Raw genomic sequence first — 18946 nt, forward strand, 5'->3', positions numbered from 1 at the left:
ATTTTTTTCACATCTGGTAGTAGTAATAATAGTTATTGTGGTTTAATGTTCCTTTCCCTGACTGTTAATGAGAAAAAGCATTATTTTATATGTTTATCAGGCACTTAGATGTTCTTTTTTTGTAAAGTCTCTGTTTAAGTCTTTTGCCCAAATTCTCCCTTATTGGGTTGTCCTTTTTTACTGAATTGTTAGATTTTAGTATCTATCCTGGAAAACTAGTCCTTTATCAGTTTTATATGGTGAAAACATCTATTCCTATTCTGTAGCTTGTTGTCTTACTTAATCATGTCTTATGGTTAACAGAATATTTTAATTTAGCCAAACCTATCAATATTTTCCTTTATAGTTAGAGAGTTTTGTGTCTTAAAAGGAATCCAGTAGAAATGGCAGAATAGGAAATGCCAAAAATCCATCACTCCATGAAAGAGGTGACTAATCAAAAATGGTCAGAATCAACCAGGTGAATACTTAATCAAAGAAAAGAAAAACAAACCCAAAACAACTATTCCTCCACTAAACAGCTCAGTGGTACACCTAAAGACACAGCCCACATTCCTGGTAAGCATTCTTAGTACTGGAGGAAGAACAAACCTTATTCTCAAGAATTACAGTTCTTTGTTTCAATATGTCCAGTGGCCAATGAAGGACATATAGGGTTTGCTTTTATTTCCCCTAACCTGGAACTTTTCCTGGGTTTCTGCAGCTAACCAGGAGGTGGTATTGTTCAAAAATATAAAGGCAAATATATTAACTACCGCTCTCAGGGCATGGGATGACAGTTGGGATAAAGAGTAGATTCACTGAGAAACTTGGAAGGAAAGGCTATGTAATCAAATGCTTTCATGCATTAAGGACTTTGAAAAGCATATTCCTGGGAATCCAAAGGTTCATGTTTATGCCCAGGGTTAGCCACATCCTCAGAAGACTACCTAATCTTTCAACTCTTGCTGAACTTCAGACTCTGCACAAGCAGGAAGTGAAGGCTAAGAGTTGTAAACTGGCTGAGTGTCAAAGGCATGCCCTGATACATACAAAGAGTCCAAGTGAAAAGAATAAGAGATTATCTTTTTCTGTATACATTTTCCTCAGGCATTTAAGGAAATCTCTGTTGAATCACTAGTTGACTACACAGCTAATGGGACAGAGACTTCAGTTACCAATAATTAAAAACAGACTTGACAAGAAAAGTTAATCAACAAACCAAAAACAGTAATTATGACAAAAAGCAATATCATACCCTAGGGAGGGGGAAGAATCTGATTTCCAGAGTTTCCACTTGTAATATTCAAAATGTCCAGTTTGCAACAAAAATTATAAATTATGCAAAGAAACAAGAAAGTGTGGCATATGTATAGGAAAAAAAGAGGAATAAATAGAAACTGTTACAGAGAAAGCTCAGACACTAGACTGACTACTGAAAAAATTTAAATCAACTATTTTTTCAAGATTGTTTTGGTTACTTGGGGTCTTTTGTGGTTCCACATAAATTTTAGGATTGTTTCTTTACCCAAGGATACAAAAATACTAATTTGAAGGGACACATGCACCCCAATGTTTATAGCAGCCTTATCAACAACAGGCAAATTATGGAAAGAGTCCAAATATCCAACAACGGATGAATGGTTAAAGAAGATATGCTACATATGCAATGGAATATTACTCAGCCATCTTAAAGAATGAAATCTTGCCATTTGCAATGATGTGGATAGAGCTAGAGTGTATTATGTTAAGCGAAATAAGTCAATGAGAAAAAGACAAATACCATATGACTTCACTGATATGTGGAATTTAAGAAACAAAACAGATGAACATAGAGGAAGGGGGAACAAAAGAGAGAGGGAAGTAAACCATAAGAGACTCTTAACTATAGAGAACAATCTCAGGGTTGATGGAAGGAGATGGGCAGAGGATGGGTTAAATGGGTGATGGGTATTAAGGAGGGCACTTGTTGTGATGAACACTGGGTGTTATATGTAAGTGATAAATCACTAAATTCTACTCCTGAAACCAATATTACCTTATATGTTAACTAGAATTTAAATAAAAACTTGAAATGAAAAAAAAAATCAACCATTTAAAATATATTGAAAGAACTAAAGAAAACTATAGATAAAGAACTAAAGAAAGCATGGGGAAGATGTCTCCCCAACAGGGAACAGCTTTTAAAGAGACAGAAATAATGAAAAAGAAACAAACAGAAATTCTAAAGTTGAAAAAAATAGTTGACTCTTGAACGATGCGGGGATGTGGGTGCCAACCCCCTGTGCAGTCAAAAATCTGTGTATACCTTTTGACTCCCCAAAACTTAACTACTAATAGCCTACTGCTGATTGGAAGCCTTACCAATAAGCAGTTGATTGACACATATTTCATATATTATATGTATTACATACTGTATTCTTACAATAAAGTAGGCTAGAGAAGAGAAAATGTTGTTAAGAAAATCATAAGAAAAAATAAACTAAAAGAAAATCATAAGGAAGAAAAATACATTTACAGTACTATACTATGTCTATTGAAAAAAATGCACATATAAGTGACCCACACAGTTCAAACCTGTGTTGGGGGTCAACCATAAAACTAAAATAAAAAATTCTCTACATGGGTTCACCAGCAGATTTGAGCAAGCAGAAGAAAGAATTACTGATGTGAAGATAAATCAATTGAGAATACCCAATTTGAGCAGAAAGAAAAAAAGAATGGAGAAAAATGAGCAGAACTTCAGAAAACCATGGAAGGACACTAATAACTGCACCAAGATATGCATAATGGGAGTCCCAAAAGGAGAGGAGAGAAAAAGGCAGAGAAAATATTTGAAGAAATAATAACTGAAAATTTTCCAAACACGATGAAACACATAAGTCTACATGTTGAAGAAGTTCAACAATTCCAAGTTAGATAAAGAGATCTACACCAAGACACATTATAACAAACCATTGAAAATGAAGGACAAAGAATTCTAAAAGCAGCACGAGAGAAGCAACCTATATGAGAGATCCTCAATAAGATTAACAGCCGATTTCACAGCAGAAACTATAAAGGTCAATAGGTAGCAAAATAACATATTCAAAATGCTAGAAGAAAATAAACTGTCAACCAGAAATTTTATATATGGCAAAACTATAATTCAAAAATGAAAAGGAAATCAAAATATTCTCAGATAAACAAAAGCTGAGAGTTCAATACTAGCAGACCTTCCCTACAAGAAATGCTAAAAGTTCTTCAGGTTGAAATGAAAGGACACTAGACAATAATTTGGAATTCACATGGAGAAATAAATAACATTGGTACTCAACATAGGTAGATATAAAAGTAATACATATTTTGGTTTGTAAATCAATACAATTTAAAAAGAAAACTATATAAAACAATAATTATAAATCTGCGTTGATGGGCACACAAGGTACAAATATGTATTTTGTGAAAATAACATAAGTGAGAGAGATTGGGCAAAGATTTTGCATAACATTTAAACTAATTTGGTATTAATCAAACTAGACTGTTACAAAGTAAGGTGTTAATTTTAACCCCTGGAGCAACCACTAAAAAGATAACTAAAAAAATATTTGCCAAAAGAAATGAGAGAAAAATGAAAATGACACACTAGAAACTATCAATCAAAAATGAAAGAAGTAATGGAGAAAATGAGGAACAAAAATGATAAAAGAAATACAGAAAATAACAAACTGGAAAAAAAATTACCTTATCAGCAATTACAATAAATGTAACTGGATTAAACTACCCAATTAAAAGTAGAGACTAGCGGAATGGATGAAAAAACATGATCTAAGTATCTACTTTAGATCCAAAGACACAAATAGGTTGAAGGTGAAAGAATGGAAAGATTTTTTTCTATGCAAACAGTAATCGAGAGAGCTAGAATGCCTATAATAATATCAGACAAAATGGACGTTAAGAAAAAACTGTTACAAGAGACAGACATAAAATAATGATAAAAAGGTCAATCCTTCAGAAGATATAAGAATCATATACATATACACACCAATAAAAGCCCCAAAATATATGAAGCAAAAACTAACAATACTGGACAAAAAGTCCAATGATAATAGTGTGGGAAACGTCAATGTTCCACTTTCAAAAATGGTTAGAACAACTAGTCAGAAGACCAACAAGTGAAACAGAAGATTTGAACAACAGTATAAACCAACAACCATATAAAGAAAAATCTACCTGGTAACAGTAAAATACACATTTTTCTCAAGTGAACAGGGAACATTTTCCAGGACAGACTAAATGTTAAGCCACAAAATATGTCTCACTAAAATACTGAAATCATACAGTGTATCTTCTCTGTCCATAATGAAAGGAAAGTGGAAAACAATATAGAAAGAAATTGGGAAATTTACAAATATGTGGAAATTAAACACATTCTTAACTGAAGAGTCAAGGAAGAAATCACAAAGGAAATTACAATATTTTGACATGAATGAAAATGAAGACACAATATACCTAAACTTACAGGTGCAGCACAGTAGTGTTCAGAGGGAAATTTGTAACTACAAATAAAGAAGGAAGGTTTCAAATCAATACTCTAACCTTCTATCTTAAAGAACTAAAAAAATAAGAGCAAACTAAACCCAAAGCAAAGAGAAGAAAAGAACCAATAAAAAGTATAACAAAGATAAATAAAATAGAGAACAGAAAGACACTGAAAGAATCAATAAAACCGAAGTTGATTCTTTGGAAAGAGCAATAGAACTGACAAACCTTTACCTAGACTGGCAGAAAAAAAGAAAGAAAACTCATATTACTAAAATCAGGACTAAAAATGGGGACATTACTATTGCTCTGACAGAAATAAAAATTATAATACTACAAACAACTGTATGCCAAAAATTGGATAACCCAGATAAACCCAGAAATTATGAAAATTGGTAGAAGAAATAGAAAATCTGGAGTAGACATATAACAAGTATGAATCAATAAAAAAAAAAAAAAACTTTCAACAAGGAAAAACTCAGGGCCAGATGGCCTCATTAAAGAATTCTATCAAATGTTTAAAAAAAGAATTAACACAAATCCTTTACAAATTCTTCCACAAAACTGAAGAGGTGGGAACACTTCTTAATTCATTTCATGGGGCTAGTAGTACCCTGATACCAAAGACAAATAAACACATCACAGGAAAAGAATATTATAGAACAATATTCTTTATGCATATAGATGCAAATATCTTAAATAAAATACTGGAAACTGAATCCAACATATATTAAAATGATTACATACCATGACCATGTGGGATTTATCCCATGAGTGTAAGTATGTTTCAACATAAGAAATATAACCAGTATAATCAGACATATAATCAACACATTAACAGAATGAAAAAAAAATCCACATGATTATCTCAAGTGATGTAGAAAAAGCATTTGACAAAGTTGAACACCTTTTCATGATAAAAACACAAAGAAAACCACAAATAAATAGAAGGTAACTTCCCAAATCTGATAAAGGGCATCTAAGAAAAACCTAAGACAAAAAACTCCCCCCTAAAATCAGTATCAAGGATGTCTTCTTTTACCACTTCTTTTCAACACTGTACTGCAAGTTATAGCCAGGGAAATTAGAGAAGAAAAAGAAATAAAAGGCATCCAGATTGGAAAGGAAGAAATAAAACTATCTCTTCATGGATGACATAATGTAATACATATAATATCCTATAATCCACAGAAAGATTAGAGCTAATAAATTCAGCCAAGTTGCAGGATACGTGATGAACTCACAAAAATTAGTTGTATGTTTATACACTAACACTGATAAATTCAAAAAGAAAATCAATAAAGCAATCTCATTTACAATAGCATGAAAGAGAATAAAAGATTAAGGAATAAATTTAACCAAGACGGTGAAAGACTCGTACACTGAAAATTACAAAACTTAAGAATACATAAATAAATGGAAAGATGTATATTGTTAAGATGGCAATATTACCCAAAAGGATCCACAGATTCAATGCAAACCCTATAAAATCCCAACAGAATTTTTTGCTAAAATAGAAAAACCCGTCCTAAAATTTATATGGAATCCGAAGGGATCCCTATAGCCAAAACAATCTTGAAAAAGTAAGTTGGAGGACTAAAACTTTCTAATTTCAAAAGTTACTTAAATGGTACAATGACAATCAAAACAGTGTAATCCTAGCATAAGGATAAACATACAAATCAGTGCCATAGAATTGAGAGTCCAGCAATAAACCCTTTTACATTTATGGTTAGTTGATTTTTGACAAAGGTGCTAAGACAATTAATGGGAAAGAATAGGCTTTTCAATAAACTGTGTCAGAACAACTGGATATCCACATTCAATAAAATGAAGTTGGATACCTCTCTCACACCATATACAAGAATTATTTCAAAATGAATTGAAGACCTAAATATGAGCTAAAATGAAAAAATGCTTAGAAGAAAAGGGGTAAATATTCATTATCTTGCACTTGCTAATAGATTCTTAGATATGCTACCAAAAGTACAAGGAACAAAGAAAATTTACACAAGTAAGATTTCATCAAAATTAAAAACCTGGGGTGCCTGGGTGGCTCACTCTTGATTTCAGCTCAGGTCATGATCTCAGGGTCGTGAGATCAAGCCCCATGTTGGGATTCACTTAGCATGGAGTCTGTTTGAGATTCTTTCTCTCTCCTTCTCTGCCCCTCCCCCACTCTCTCCCTCTCCCTCTTAATAAATAAATAAAATAAAAATTTAAAAACTTCTGTGCATCAAAGGATATTATCAAGAAAAGTAGAAAAGACAACCTACAGAATGGGAGAAAATATTTGCAAATCATGTATTTGATAGCGGTCTAGTACCCAAAGTATATAAAGAACATTTGCAACTCAACAACAAAAGACAAATAATCTGTTTAAAAACAACCTCATTTTTTAAAAGAGGCAGAAGACTTGAATAGATATTTGCTCTAAAAAGATATACAAATGGACAATAAGCAGCAATAAAAGATGTTCATCATAATTAGTCATTAGGGAAATGCAAATCAAAACCACAATGAAATACCACTTCACACCCACTCAATGACTACAGATTCATTTTTTAAAAAAATTTATTTATTTGTCAGGGGGAGAGAAAGAGAGAGAGAGAGCAAGCAGCAGTCAGAGGGAGAAGCAGGCTCCCCACTGAGCAAGAAGCCATATGCGGGACTCCATCCCAGGACCCTAGGATCATGACCTGAGCCGAAGGCAGACACTTAACGGACTGAGCCATCCAGGGGTCGCTCTCTCTCTCTCTCTTTTTTTTAAGGAAAATAACAAATGTTGAACATCTAGAGAAACTGGAAGCTCAGACATTGCTGTTGGGTATGTAAAATGATACATCTCGGCAGAAAACAGTTTTGTGCTTCCTCAAAAAGTTAAACAGAATTATCATATGATTTAACAATTCTATTCCTAGGTGTATACTTAACAGAATGGAAAATGGTGTTCAACCCAGAACTTGTACACAGATGTTCATGCCAGCGTTATTTTAATAACCAAAAACTGGAACCACTCCAAATGTCAATCAATTGATCAACAGCTAAACAACATGTGGTGTACCTATACAATGGAATATTGTGTGCCATAAAAAGGAGTACCGATACATGTGACAACAGAGATGAACCTTGAAAACATGATCTTAAGCAAAAGGAGCTAGACATAAAGAGCCACATATTGTACGATTCCATTTGTATGTAATGTCCAGAGTAGTCAAATCCACAGAGACAGAAAGCAAAATAGTGGTTGCCAGAAAGCGGGGAAAGGGATTATGGGGAGTGACTGCTTAACTGGTATGGTGTTTTTTGGGGGGTGATAAAATATTCTGGAATTAGATAGAGGTGATGGCTGCCCAACAATGTGAATGTACTAAAAGCCACTGAAATGTACACTTTAAAACGATTAAAATGGTGAATTTTATGTTATATGAATTTTACTTCAATTAATTTCTAAAAGGAGTCCTTCCATAACCCAGCATAATGAAAATGTTGTCCTATAACATTCTATAAAAGCTTTATAGTTTTGCCTTTCATATTTAGGTCTCCATTAAACTTAGAATTGATTTTTGTATAGTCTATGAGACAGACAAACCAGCTTAATTTTTTTTGATATGGACAGCCTACTGTCCCAGCATCATTTCTTCAAACAAAGAATTTCCCACTAGTATGTAGTACAAACTATCATATACCAAGTGTCCACATGTGTGTTGGTGTTTTTTAGGTTTATATTCTGTTTCACTGGTCTGCTAATTCTTGCACCAATAATGCAGTACTTTAATTATGTCATTCTAAGTCTTGATATTTATAGAAGAGGTGTTTTCACTTGGTTCTTTTCTTTATTCAAGAGCATCTTGGTTATTTTTGGCCTTTGGATATCAATTCTATATAAATTTTAGAAGCAGCTTGTCAAGTTTCTCTCTCCCTTTCTTAATTAAACACATGCACACACACCACTTACAAATTGTTAGGATTGCATTTACTATGTTTGTATAGAAAGTATAAAAAAGTTTTGAAAGATAACCTTGAAAGATTAAAAAGTGTTTATTTCTGGGGCAGTGTGAAAGCAAATGAGAAAAAAAATGAGATGGTAATTCAAATGGGTGTTAATCTTTTCTGTTTCATTTTTATTTTTTTATTTCTTTTTTCACTTTTATTTTTTAATAAGAATGTATTCATGTATTGCACAATTACAAACATTTTTTTAAAGATTTATTTATTTGAGAGCAAGAGCAAGACAGAGAAAGAGGCAGCATGTGAGTGGGGGGAGAGGCAGAGGGAGAGAATCTCAAGCAGACTCCCCACTGAGCATGGACCCCTGACGGGGAGCTCGAGCCCACGACCCATAAGATTATGACCTGGGATGAAATCATGAGTTGGATGCTTAACTGAATGAACCACCTAGGCGCCCCAATAGAATTACAAACATTTTTAATAATAAAAGCCATGAGAGGGATTGTTTCAAAATTAAGAAGTGGCCTATGCACTCAACAATTAGGGAGAAGTAAAAGAATGAACACAATGTCTTGTACACAGTTGATACTGAATAATTATTTCCTTAATAACAAAGAAGTAGAAGCAAACACTAACTTTTAAGAATTATAAGTTCTCTTTGAGATAGAAGGAATGGAAGAAAGAATTAACTCAGAAAAATAGTTTAAGCAGAAAGGACAGAGGTTTACCCTTGATGGTCTTTACGTTAATACAACAAAAAGCAGAGAAGAGAATAGGGAAAAGGAGGAGGTGAGAAAAGGTAAAGATTTGAAAATTGCAATGTTTTCATGTTTATAAAGGAGTCAATAAGAGATGAACCCAAGCCTTGCCAAGGAGTAGTGAGGATCCCCCTAGAATAAGCAGAATTTGTAGTGGGTTATGTCAGCACCAATGAGAAGAAGAAATGCCAAATCACTTCCAAATAACATTCCTATTTTTAGAGAACTAATCTGTATTCTTATTGTCTTATGCAACTGATAGCATGGAGAAAACAGTTTGTCCCAGTTGATCTCAAACCTTCTGCAGATATGCAATGTAATTTCAACTGAGAATTATTAAACAATAGAATTTTCCCCATTAAGGGAAACTGTAATGAGAATGCATACATTTTTAAGGAACTGTGCTAAGTATTTCAATCTATGTTGCTTTTCTGTCCTAAAGCTAATTTGACTGACTGGGTGAATACTTCTAAAAGAAGAAAGAGAGAGTTATAAGATTCAGAATACATAACGAAATTACCACTTCTCTTTTAGAACTCTGTGGTCTTTTAAAATGCCAGTAAGAATAGCAATAAAATAAACACATAAGTTTGTGTTTTGATGCCAAGGAAATTCATAAGTGAGCATACAATTCCCCTTTGAATCATTTTAACCACTTAAAATTTTTGTATTGAAAAAATGTTTAAAATTACAGAAAAGTTGGAAGACTAATACAATAGAAGATTTCTATGATATTTGGATTTAATTTTGGGTAGGTAGTGAGCAAATGTATTAATAATTGGAGCTAGTTTCCTAAAGTAGGCATTTATGGAGGTTTACGGCTTCCATAGCAACAATTTGTCAGTCTCGATGGTAATGCTTTCAGAGTCATTATCCAGCTTGTTGGTTAGCTCTATCATATGTACCCTTTCCTAGTAACTTCTCTGTTTAAAGACCTTTAAGGTGGGTTGTATTTTCTAAAAATCTAACTAGATATCCAAGTTTGCAATATAAGATCTGAACTGATAATAAAAGTAGATTAAAAATATGAATACCTAAGAGGATTTTCAGAAAACATATATCATGTATCTTTCCAGAGTTTCTGATACTGATCCTTTAGTGGCTATGATTGTTATAAAAATTTTACTAAAGACCAGAACTGTCAAACTAGTGTATCTTGAGTTCAGTAAGGTATTTGACAAGTCATTGATAAAACTCCTGTGGACAAGATAGACAAAGAAAGTTGGTTTTGTTGGGCTATAAGAGAAATACATGTTAGCTGGTTAAGCAACCGTTATAACCAGTAGGATTTCTGGTAGCATGTGAAATGGCCTATCCTAAAAAAAGTTCTATCAGTGACTTTAGTGAAAGCATCATTAACATATATGCAGGAGCTAGAAAAGGCAGGTAATATACTAAAGCAGATACCAATTTAAAAAAAGATCTTCTTGGCTAGACTGATCAATGTAGCAAAACGAAATTTAACAAGAATAAAGGTGAACTGGGGCACCTGGGTGGCTCAGTTAGTTAAGCATCTGCTTTCAGCTAAGGTCATGATCCTGGGTTCCTGAGATCAAGCCCCAAATCGGGCTCCCTGCTCAGTGGGGAGTCTGCTTCTCCCTCTCCCTCTACTCTTACTCCCTACTCAGGCACTCTCTCTTTCTCTCGCTCTCTCTCTAATAAATAAATAAAATCTTAAAAAAAGAAGAAATGTGAACTGTTGTATGCTTAAGGGCTGAATAAGAAGGAGAAAGAAAGGACTGGTCAACTGGGTGTGAAGGGGGAATTGTATAGGTAACATCTGAAAGTTGAGTTAGGATCAGTGAGGTGATCAACCACCTAAAATAATAAATGTTTACTTTTATTCAGATACTGCATTAAGTATTTTTACATCTCTTTTCCTATTTGGATATTCATAACTTAACCATTAAGTAATAATGAAGTTAATATTATTACTATTCCTATTTTAGAAAAGACTGGGGCTTAGAAGGAAAAAGCAATATACCCAATGTCATAGAGCTACTAACTGACAAAATTGAAAATATGAGATGCCAAAGTTCATGCTGTTTTGTAAGGCACAATGCATACTGCTTCCCAGATTTGAAAAAGGTCTTTGTAGCTTTTTTTTTCACAGCTTCCTACTTATTTTACTGATAATAATATTTAGCTTCATGAAAAACTTAGAAGAACATATATTTATTAGCCCAAATAATTACTAATTCCTAATACATACATATGTAATTGGGCCATAATACTCAAAGGTCAATGCTAGGAAAAAACAGTTGGCATCCTATCAAGTCATCCCTTTACTAACAACTACAGTAGTGTTATAAAACCTTCTTGGCTTTTTAAATTCAAATTTTGAGAAAATCAATAGTCCTTTTTAAAGAAGTACATTAGGTACATGGACATTTTGAGCAAAAATTTTACTTGATTTTTGTAAACATCCATGCACTTTGTACTCCTTTCATATGTGTCCTGTGTAGTGGACCAGTCTAGATTATCTTCTACAGCCTTTCAGCTATTTTACAACTCTAACTTGCAAAAAACTGATAGTAATGTAAATGGTTTGTATCCAAATGATTCTTTTGTCCAACAGAAGTGTAATGGGTTGCTCTGCAGATTGACTAAGTGTTGCATTTATTTGTAAATTCATTTCCACATTCTTAATGCTTACCTATTTGTGTTTGAGCTTTCCTGTGAAGCAGTTATAGTATCTTTCTGGTTCCCTCAATAATTAATGTATGAAATAATACCTTGGATATGTATTCATTTAGTATTTCTAATAAAGTTATGATTTTACTTTCAAAAAAGTATTAACAGTTTTAGAGATCATCCACTGAGATGCCAAATGAATTCAACTAATAGGACCAGGTAAACCACATTGTTGGAGGAGCATACTTTTAAGAACTTGCTTAAGCCCACAGGTATCTTTGTGTTGCAACCACAGGTAAATCCCAAATCTCATTTGTTTTGTTTCCAATTCCACATGTGAATGAAATCATATGGTATTCTGACTAATTTCGTTTAGCATTATACTCTCTAGCTCCATCCCTGTCATTTAAATGGCAAGATTTCAATCTTTTTTGTGGCTGAATATTCTATTCCCTATATATATATATATATATACACACACACACATATATATGTACATATATATGTACACACACACACACAAACACCACATCTTTATCCATTCATCAGTTGATGGACATATGGGCTGCTTCCATAATTTGGCTGTTGTAAATAATGCTGCTATAAACACAGGGGTGCATGTCTTGTTTGAATTAGTGTTTCAGTATTTTGGGAGTAAATACCCAGTAGCACTATTTTGGTTTGTAGGGTAATTCTATTTTTTGTAAATTTTATTTTATCATGTTATGTTAGTCACCATATAGTACATCATTAGTTTTTGATGTAGTGTTCCATGATTCATTGTTTGCGTATAACACCCAGTGCTCCATGTGATACATGACCTCCTTAATACCCATCACTGGGCTACCCACCCCCCCAAGCCCCATCTCCCCTCTAAAACACTCAGTTTGTTTCTCAGAGTCCTAACTCTCTCATAGTTCGTCTCTCCCTCCGTTTTCGCCCCCCTTCATTTTTCCCTTCCTTCTCCTGATGTCCTCCGTGCTATTCCTTATGTTCCACAAATAAGTGAAACCATATGATAATTGACTTTTTCTGCTTGACTTATTTCACTTAGCATAATCTCCTCTAGTCCCATCCATGTTGATGTAAAAGTTGCGTATTCATCCTTTCTGATGGCTGAGTAATATTCCAGTGTATATATGGACCATATCTTCCTTATCCATTCATCTGTTGAAGGGCATCTCAGCTCTTTCCACAGTTTGGTTATTGCGGACATTGCTGCTATGAACACTGGGGCGCATATGGCCCTTCTTTTCACCACATCTGTGTCTTTGGGGTAAACACCCAGGAGTGCAATTGCTGGGTCATAGGGTAGCTCTATTTTTAATTTTTTGAGGAACTTCCACACTGTTTTCCAAAGTGGCTGTACCAACTTGCATTCCTACCAACAGTGTAAGAGGGTTCCCCTTTCTCCACAACCTCTCCAACATTTGTTGTTTCTTGCCTTGTCAATTTTTGCCATTCTAACTGTACACGTGTAAGGTGGTATCTCAGTGTGGTTTTGATTTGAATTTCCCTGATGGCAAATGATGATGAACATTTTTTCATGTGTCTGATAGCCATTTGTATGTCTTCTTTGGAGAAGTGTCTGTTCATGTCTTCTGCCCATTTTTTGACTTACTTGTTTTTTGGGTGTTGAGTTTGAGAAGTTCTTTATAGATCTGGGATATCAGCCCTTTGTCTGTAGTGTCATTCACAAATATCTTCTCCTATTCTGTGGGTTGCCTCTGTTTTGCTGACTGTTTCCTTTGCTGTGAAGAAGCTTTTTATCTTGATGAAGTCCTAAAAGTTCATTTTTGCTTTTACTTCACTGAACTTTGGAGATGTATCTTGAAAGAAGTTGTTGTGGCCGATATCGAAGAGGTCACTGCCTATGTTCTCCTCTAGGATTTTGATGGATTCCTGTCTCACATTGAGGTCTTTCATCCATTTTATCTTTTTGTAAGGTGTTAGAGAATGGTTGAGTTTCATTCTTTGCATGTGGCTGCCCAACTTTCCCAGCACCATTTATTGAAGAGACTTTCCTTTTTCCATTGCATATTTTTTTCCTGCTTTGTCAAAGATTACTTGACCATAGAGTTGAGGGTCCATATCTGAGCTCTCTATTCTGTTCCATTGGTCTATATGTCTGTTTTTGTGCCAGTACCATGCTGTCTTGGTGATCATGGCTTTGTAATAAAGCTTGAAATCGGGCAACATGATGCCCCCAGCTTTGTTTTTCTTTTTCAACATTTCCTTAGCAATTAGGGGTCTTTTCTGATTCCATACAAATTTTAGAATTGTTTGTTCCAGCACTTTGAAAAATGTCATTGGAATTTTGATCGGGATGGTGTTGAAGGTATAGATTGCTCTGGGCAGCACAGACATTTGAACAATGTTTATTCTTCTGATCCAGGAGCATGGAATGTTTTTCCATCTTTTTGTGTCTTCTTCAGTTTCTTTCATGAGTGTTCTGTAGCTCCTAGAGTATAGATCCTTTACCTTTTTGGTTAGGTTTATTCCAAGGTATCTTATGGTTTTTGGTGCTATTGTAAATTGAATTGTTTATCTAATATTTCTTTCTACAGTTAGTGTATAAGAAATCAACTGATTTCTGTGCATCGATTTTGCATCCTGCCACACTACTGAATTGCTGTATGAGTTCTAGTATTTTGGGGATGGAGTCATTTGGGTTTTCCACATAAAGTATCATGTCATCTGCGAAGAGGAGAGTTTGACTTCTTCTTTGCCAATGTGAATACCTTTTATTTCTTTTTGTTGTCTGATTGCTGTTGCTAGGACTTCTAATACTATGTTGAAGAATAGTGGCGAGAGTGGACATCCTTGCTGTGTTCCTGATCTTAAGGTAAAGGCTCTCAGCTTTTCCCCATTGAGGATGATATTCGCTGTGGGTTTTTCATAGATGGATTTTATGAATTTGAGGAATGTTCCCTCTATTCCTATACTCTGAAGAGTTTTGATCAGGAAAGGATGCTGTATTTTGTCAAATGTTTTTTCTGCATCAATTCAGAGGACCACATGGTTCTTCTCTCTCCTCTTACTCTACCTTGCATCCCAGGGATAAATCCCACTTGGTGGTGGTGGATGATCCTTTTCATGTATTTTTGGATCCTAGTAGCTAGGATTTTGTTGAGAATTTTGGAATCCATATTCATCAGGGATATCGATCTGAAATTCTCCTTTTTGATGGGGTCTTTGCCTGCTTTGGGGATTAAGGAAATGCTGGCCTCATAGAATGAGTCTGAAAGCTTTCCTTCTGTTTCTATTTTTTGACATAGCTTCAGGAGAATAGGTATTATTTCTTCTTTGAATCTTTGATAAATTCCCCAGGGAATCCATCAGGCCCTGGACTCTTGTTTTTTGGGAGGTTTTTAATCACAGCTTCAATCTTGTTACTGGTTATTGGCCTATTCAGGTTGTCAATTTCTTCCTGTTTCAGTCTTGGCAGTTTATAGGTTTCCAGGAAGGCATCCATTTCAGGTTGCTTAATTTATTGGTATACAGATGTTGATAATAAATTCTAATAATTGTTTCTATTTCCTTGGTATTACTCATGATCTCTCCCCTTTCATTCATAATTTTATTAATTTAGGTCCTTTCTCTTTTCTTTTGGATAAGTCTGGCCAGTGGTTTATTGATCTCATTAATTCTTTCAAAGAACCAGCTTCTAGTTTCATTGATCTAATCTACTGAGTTTCTGGTTTCTAATTCTTTGATCTCTGCTCTAATCTTAATTATTTCTCTTCTAATGCGTGGCTTAGGCATTGTTTGTTGCTTTTTCTCTAGTTTTTTAAGGTGTAAAGTTAGTTGGTGAATTCAGGATTTTTCTATTTTTTTGAGTGAGGCTTGGATGGCTATGTATTTCCCTTTAGGACTGCCTTTGCAGTATCCCATAGGTTTTGGACGGATGTGTTTTCATTCTCATTGGTTTCCATAAATTGTTTAAGTTCTTCTTTGACTTCCTGATTGACCCAAACATTCTTGAGCAGAGTGGTCTTTAGCCTCCAAGTGTTTGAATTTCTGCCAAATTTTTTCTTGTGATTGAGTTCCAGTGTTAAAGCATTATGGTCTGAGAATATGCAGGGAATAATCCCAATCTTCTGGTATCGGTTGAGACCTGGATTTGTGACCCAGTATGTGGTCTATTCTAGAGAAAGTTCCATGTGCACTCGAGAAGAATGAGTATTCTGTTGTTTTAGGGTGGAATGTTCTGTATATATTTTTAAGGTCCATCTGGTCCAGGTGTCACTCAAAGCTATTTCTTTGTTGATTTTCTGTTTAGATGATCTGTCCATTGCTGAGAGCGGAGTACTGAGGTCTCCTACAATTAACGTATTATTATCAATATGACTCTTCATTTTGGTTAACAGTTGGCTTATGTAGTTGGCTGCTCCCATGCTGGGGGCATAGATGTTTACAATTGTTAGATCTTCTTGTTGGATAGACCCTTTAAGAATGATATAGTGTCCTTCTGTGTCTCTATCTACAGTCTTTAGCTTAAAATCTAATTTGTCTGATATAAGAATTGTTACCCCAGCTTTCTTTTGAGGTCCGTTGTAATGGAAGATGCCACTTTCACTTTCAGTCTGTATGTATCTTTATGTTCAAAATGAGTCTCTTGTAGACAGCATATGGATGGGTCCTGTCTTTTTATCCAATTTGCAACCCTGTGCCATTTTATGGGAGCATTTAGGTCGTTCACGTTGAGAGTGATTTTTCAAAGATATGTCTTTATTGTCATCATGTTGCCTGTGAAGTCCTTGTTTCTACAGATTGTCTCTGTAAATTTCTGTTCTATATCACTCTTGGGGTCTTACTTCTTTTATAGAATCCCCCTTAATATTTCTTGTAGGGCTGGCTTAGTGGTCACATATTCTTTCAGTTTCTGCCGGTCTTGGAAGCTCTGCAATTCTCCATCCATTCTAAATGACAGCCTTGCTGGGTAAAGTATTCTTGGCTGCATGTTCTTCTCATTTAGTACCCTGAATATGTCTTGCCAGCCCTTTCTGGCTTGCCAGGTCTCTGTGGATAGGTCTGATGTTATTCTGATGTTCCTCCCTCTGTAGGTAAGGAATCTCTTCCCCCTAACTGCCCTTAAGATGGTTTCCTTGTTTCTAAGATTTGTGAGTTTTACTATTACATGCCGGGGCATTGGTCTGTTTTCCTTGATCTTGGGAGGGGTCCTTTCTGCCTCTAGGACATGAATGTTTGTTTCATTTGCCAGATTAGGGAAGTTCTCAGCTACGATTTTCTCAAATATATCTTCTAGTCCTCTCTCTCCACCCCCTTCTAGTCCTCTCTCTCTCCTCCCCAATAATTCTGACATTGGAACATTTCATGGCGTCACTTATTTCTCTAATTCTGTTTTCATGGATTTTGGGCTGTTTCTCCCAGGCCTCCTCTTTTTCCTTCTTTTCTATCAATTGGTCTTCTAGTTCACAAATTCGTTCTTCTGCCTCCTTTACCCTAGATGTTACAGTATCTAAATTAGATTGGATCTCATTGATAGCATTTTTAAGTTCTGCCAGTTCAGCTTTCATTTCTGCCCTTAGAGACTCTATATTGCCATTAATCGATTTCTCCATTCTAGCTATTGTCTTCATAACTGTTGCCCTGAAGTCATTTCTGACATCTTGGTTATATCTGTATCCATTTGTAAATCTGTGGCAGAAGTCACAGTCTCTGAGTCTTTCCTATTTTGGGGGTTCCTCCTCCTAGTCATTCTGTTGAGGGGTGGTTGAGGGAATGTACAGAGTCCAATTTATTGACTGCAATCCAAGCAAGATGCACTTGTTTTGTAGGGACCTTAGGGTTGTCAGCCTCTTGCTCTCCCAGCCTGTCTTTAGGGGAGGGGCCTGCCACACTGTTACTCAGGCAACGCTGTTTGGGCAGAGTTGCCCTGCCCCCTGTGGGGGGGATGGACTCAGTGGAAACTGTTTTTTGGGGGCTTTTGTTCTCTGGTGGCTTTCCCTGGTGGCTTTCCTCATCTTTTCCAAGAGTCAGAGCAGAAGAGATCGTTTCCAACCCTCTGTGTCAGAGCAGAGATCGCAGTCTGTTTTTCAGTGAGCTCTCCAGGCCACACTATCTCCATTTCTGTCTGTGCTGCTAAAAACTGCAGCCTCCTGGGTTGTCCACCCCTCAGCAGCAATCCCAGTCCTCACGTCCAGGTCAGGGCATATCTCTGCCCTTTGTTCTTCTAAAACCGCCAGCCACCCCCAGTTCTCATGTGCAGGCCTGTTGCTCCAGGTTTCATTCGGCGGGCTGCCCTAAAGTCCTTTCCCCACCACTACCAGTCAGCGAGTCTATGCCACATCCCCAGACCGGGAGGTTTTCGCTCACCAGTGGTGCAGGAACTCGAAGGCTCCCTTCCCCTTCCGTTTATCTTCTGATATCTGCCGGTGGAATCATGGCTCCCTGCTTCATACCTCGAAACCAACTGCCTGCGATATTCTGTTTGTAGTTAGCAGATATATCTTCTTACATCTCAGGCTGATTTTGTGGGTGTTCAGAATGGTCTGGTAGATATCCAGCTCAATTCAGGGGACCGGTTGGAATAGGGTCCCCTACTCTTCCGCCATCTTTCTGAACTCTAGGGTAATTCTATTTTTTAAATTTTTGAGAAAACTCTATATTGTTTTTCAACGTGGCTGTACTAGTTTGCATTCCCACCAATAGTGCATGAGGGTTCCTATTTCTCCACTTCCTTGTCAACACTTGTTTCTTGAGTTACTGATTTTAGCCATACTGATAGGTGTGAGGTGATAACTCATTGTAGTTTGGATTTGCATTTCCCTTGATGATGAGTGATGTTGATCATCTTTTCATGTGTCTGTTGGCCATCTGGATGTCTCCTTTAGAGAAAAGTCTGTTCATGTCTTCTGTTCATTTTTTAATTGGATCTCCCTAAAGATTTTAAGCCAAATTTTACTTTATTACTTCTTTTTTTATTTTTTTAAAGATTTTATTTATTTATTAGAGAGAGAGCATGTGAGAGAGAGAGAGAGCAGGAGTAGGGCAGAGGGATTGGGAGAAGCAGACCCCCAGCTGAGCAGAGAGCCCGATTTAGGGCTCGATCCCAGGACCCTGGGATCATGACCTGAGCT

General features: G+C 35.7%; 1 protein-coding gene across 3 annotated transcripts in view; it reads right to left on the bottom strand.

Moving 5' to 3' along the window:
• Positions 1-18946, bottom strand: part of GPHN (gephyrin) — a 626989-nt gene that overhangs the window by 222670 nt on the left and 385373 nt on the right. The window lies entirely within an intron of this gene.

This window comes from Eumetopias jubatus, unplaced genomic scaffold, assembly GCF_037043125.1.
Source record: "Eumetopias jubatus isolate StellerSeaLion01/CBP00866 unplaced genomic scaffold, mEumJub1_p1.0 scaffold_7, whole genome shotgun sequence".
Taxonomy (NCBI): Eukaryota; Metazoa; Chordata; class Mammalia; order Carnivora; family Otariidae; genus Eumetopias; species Eumetopias jubatus.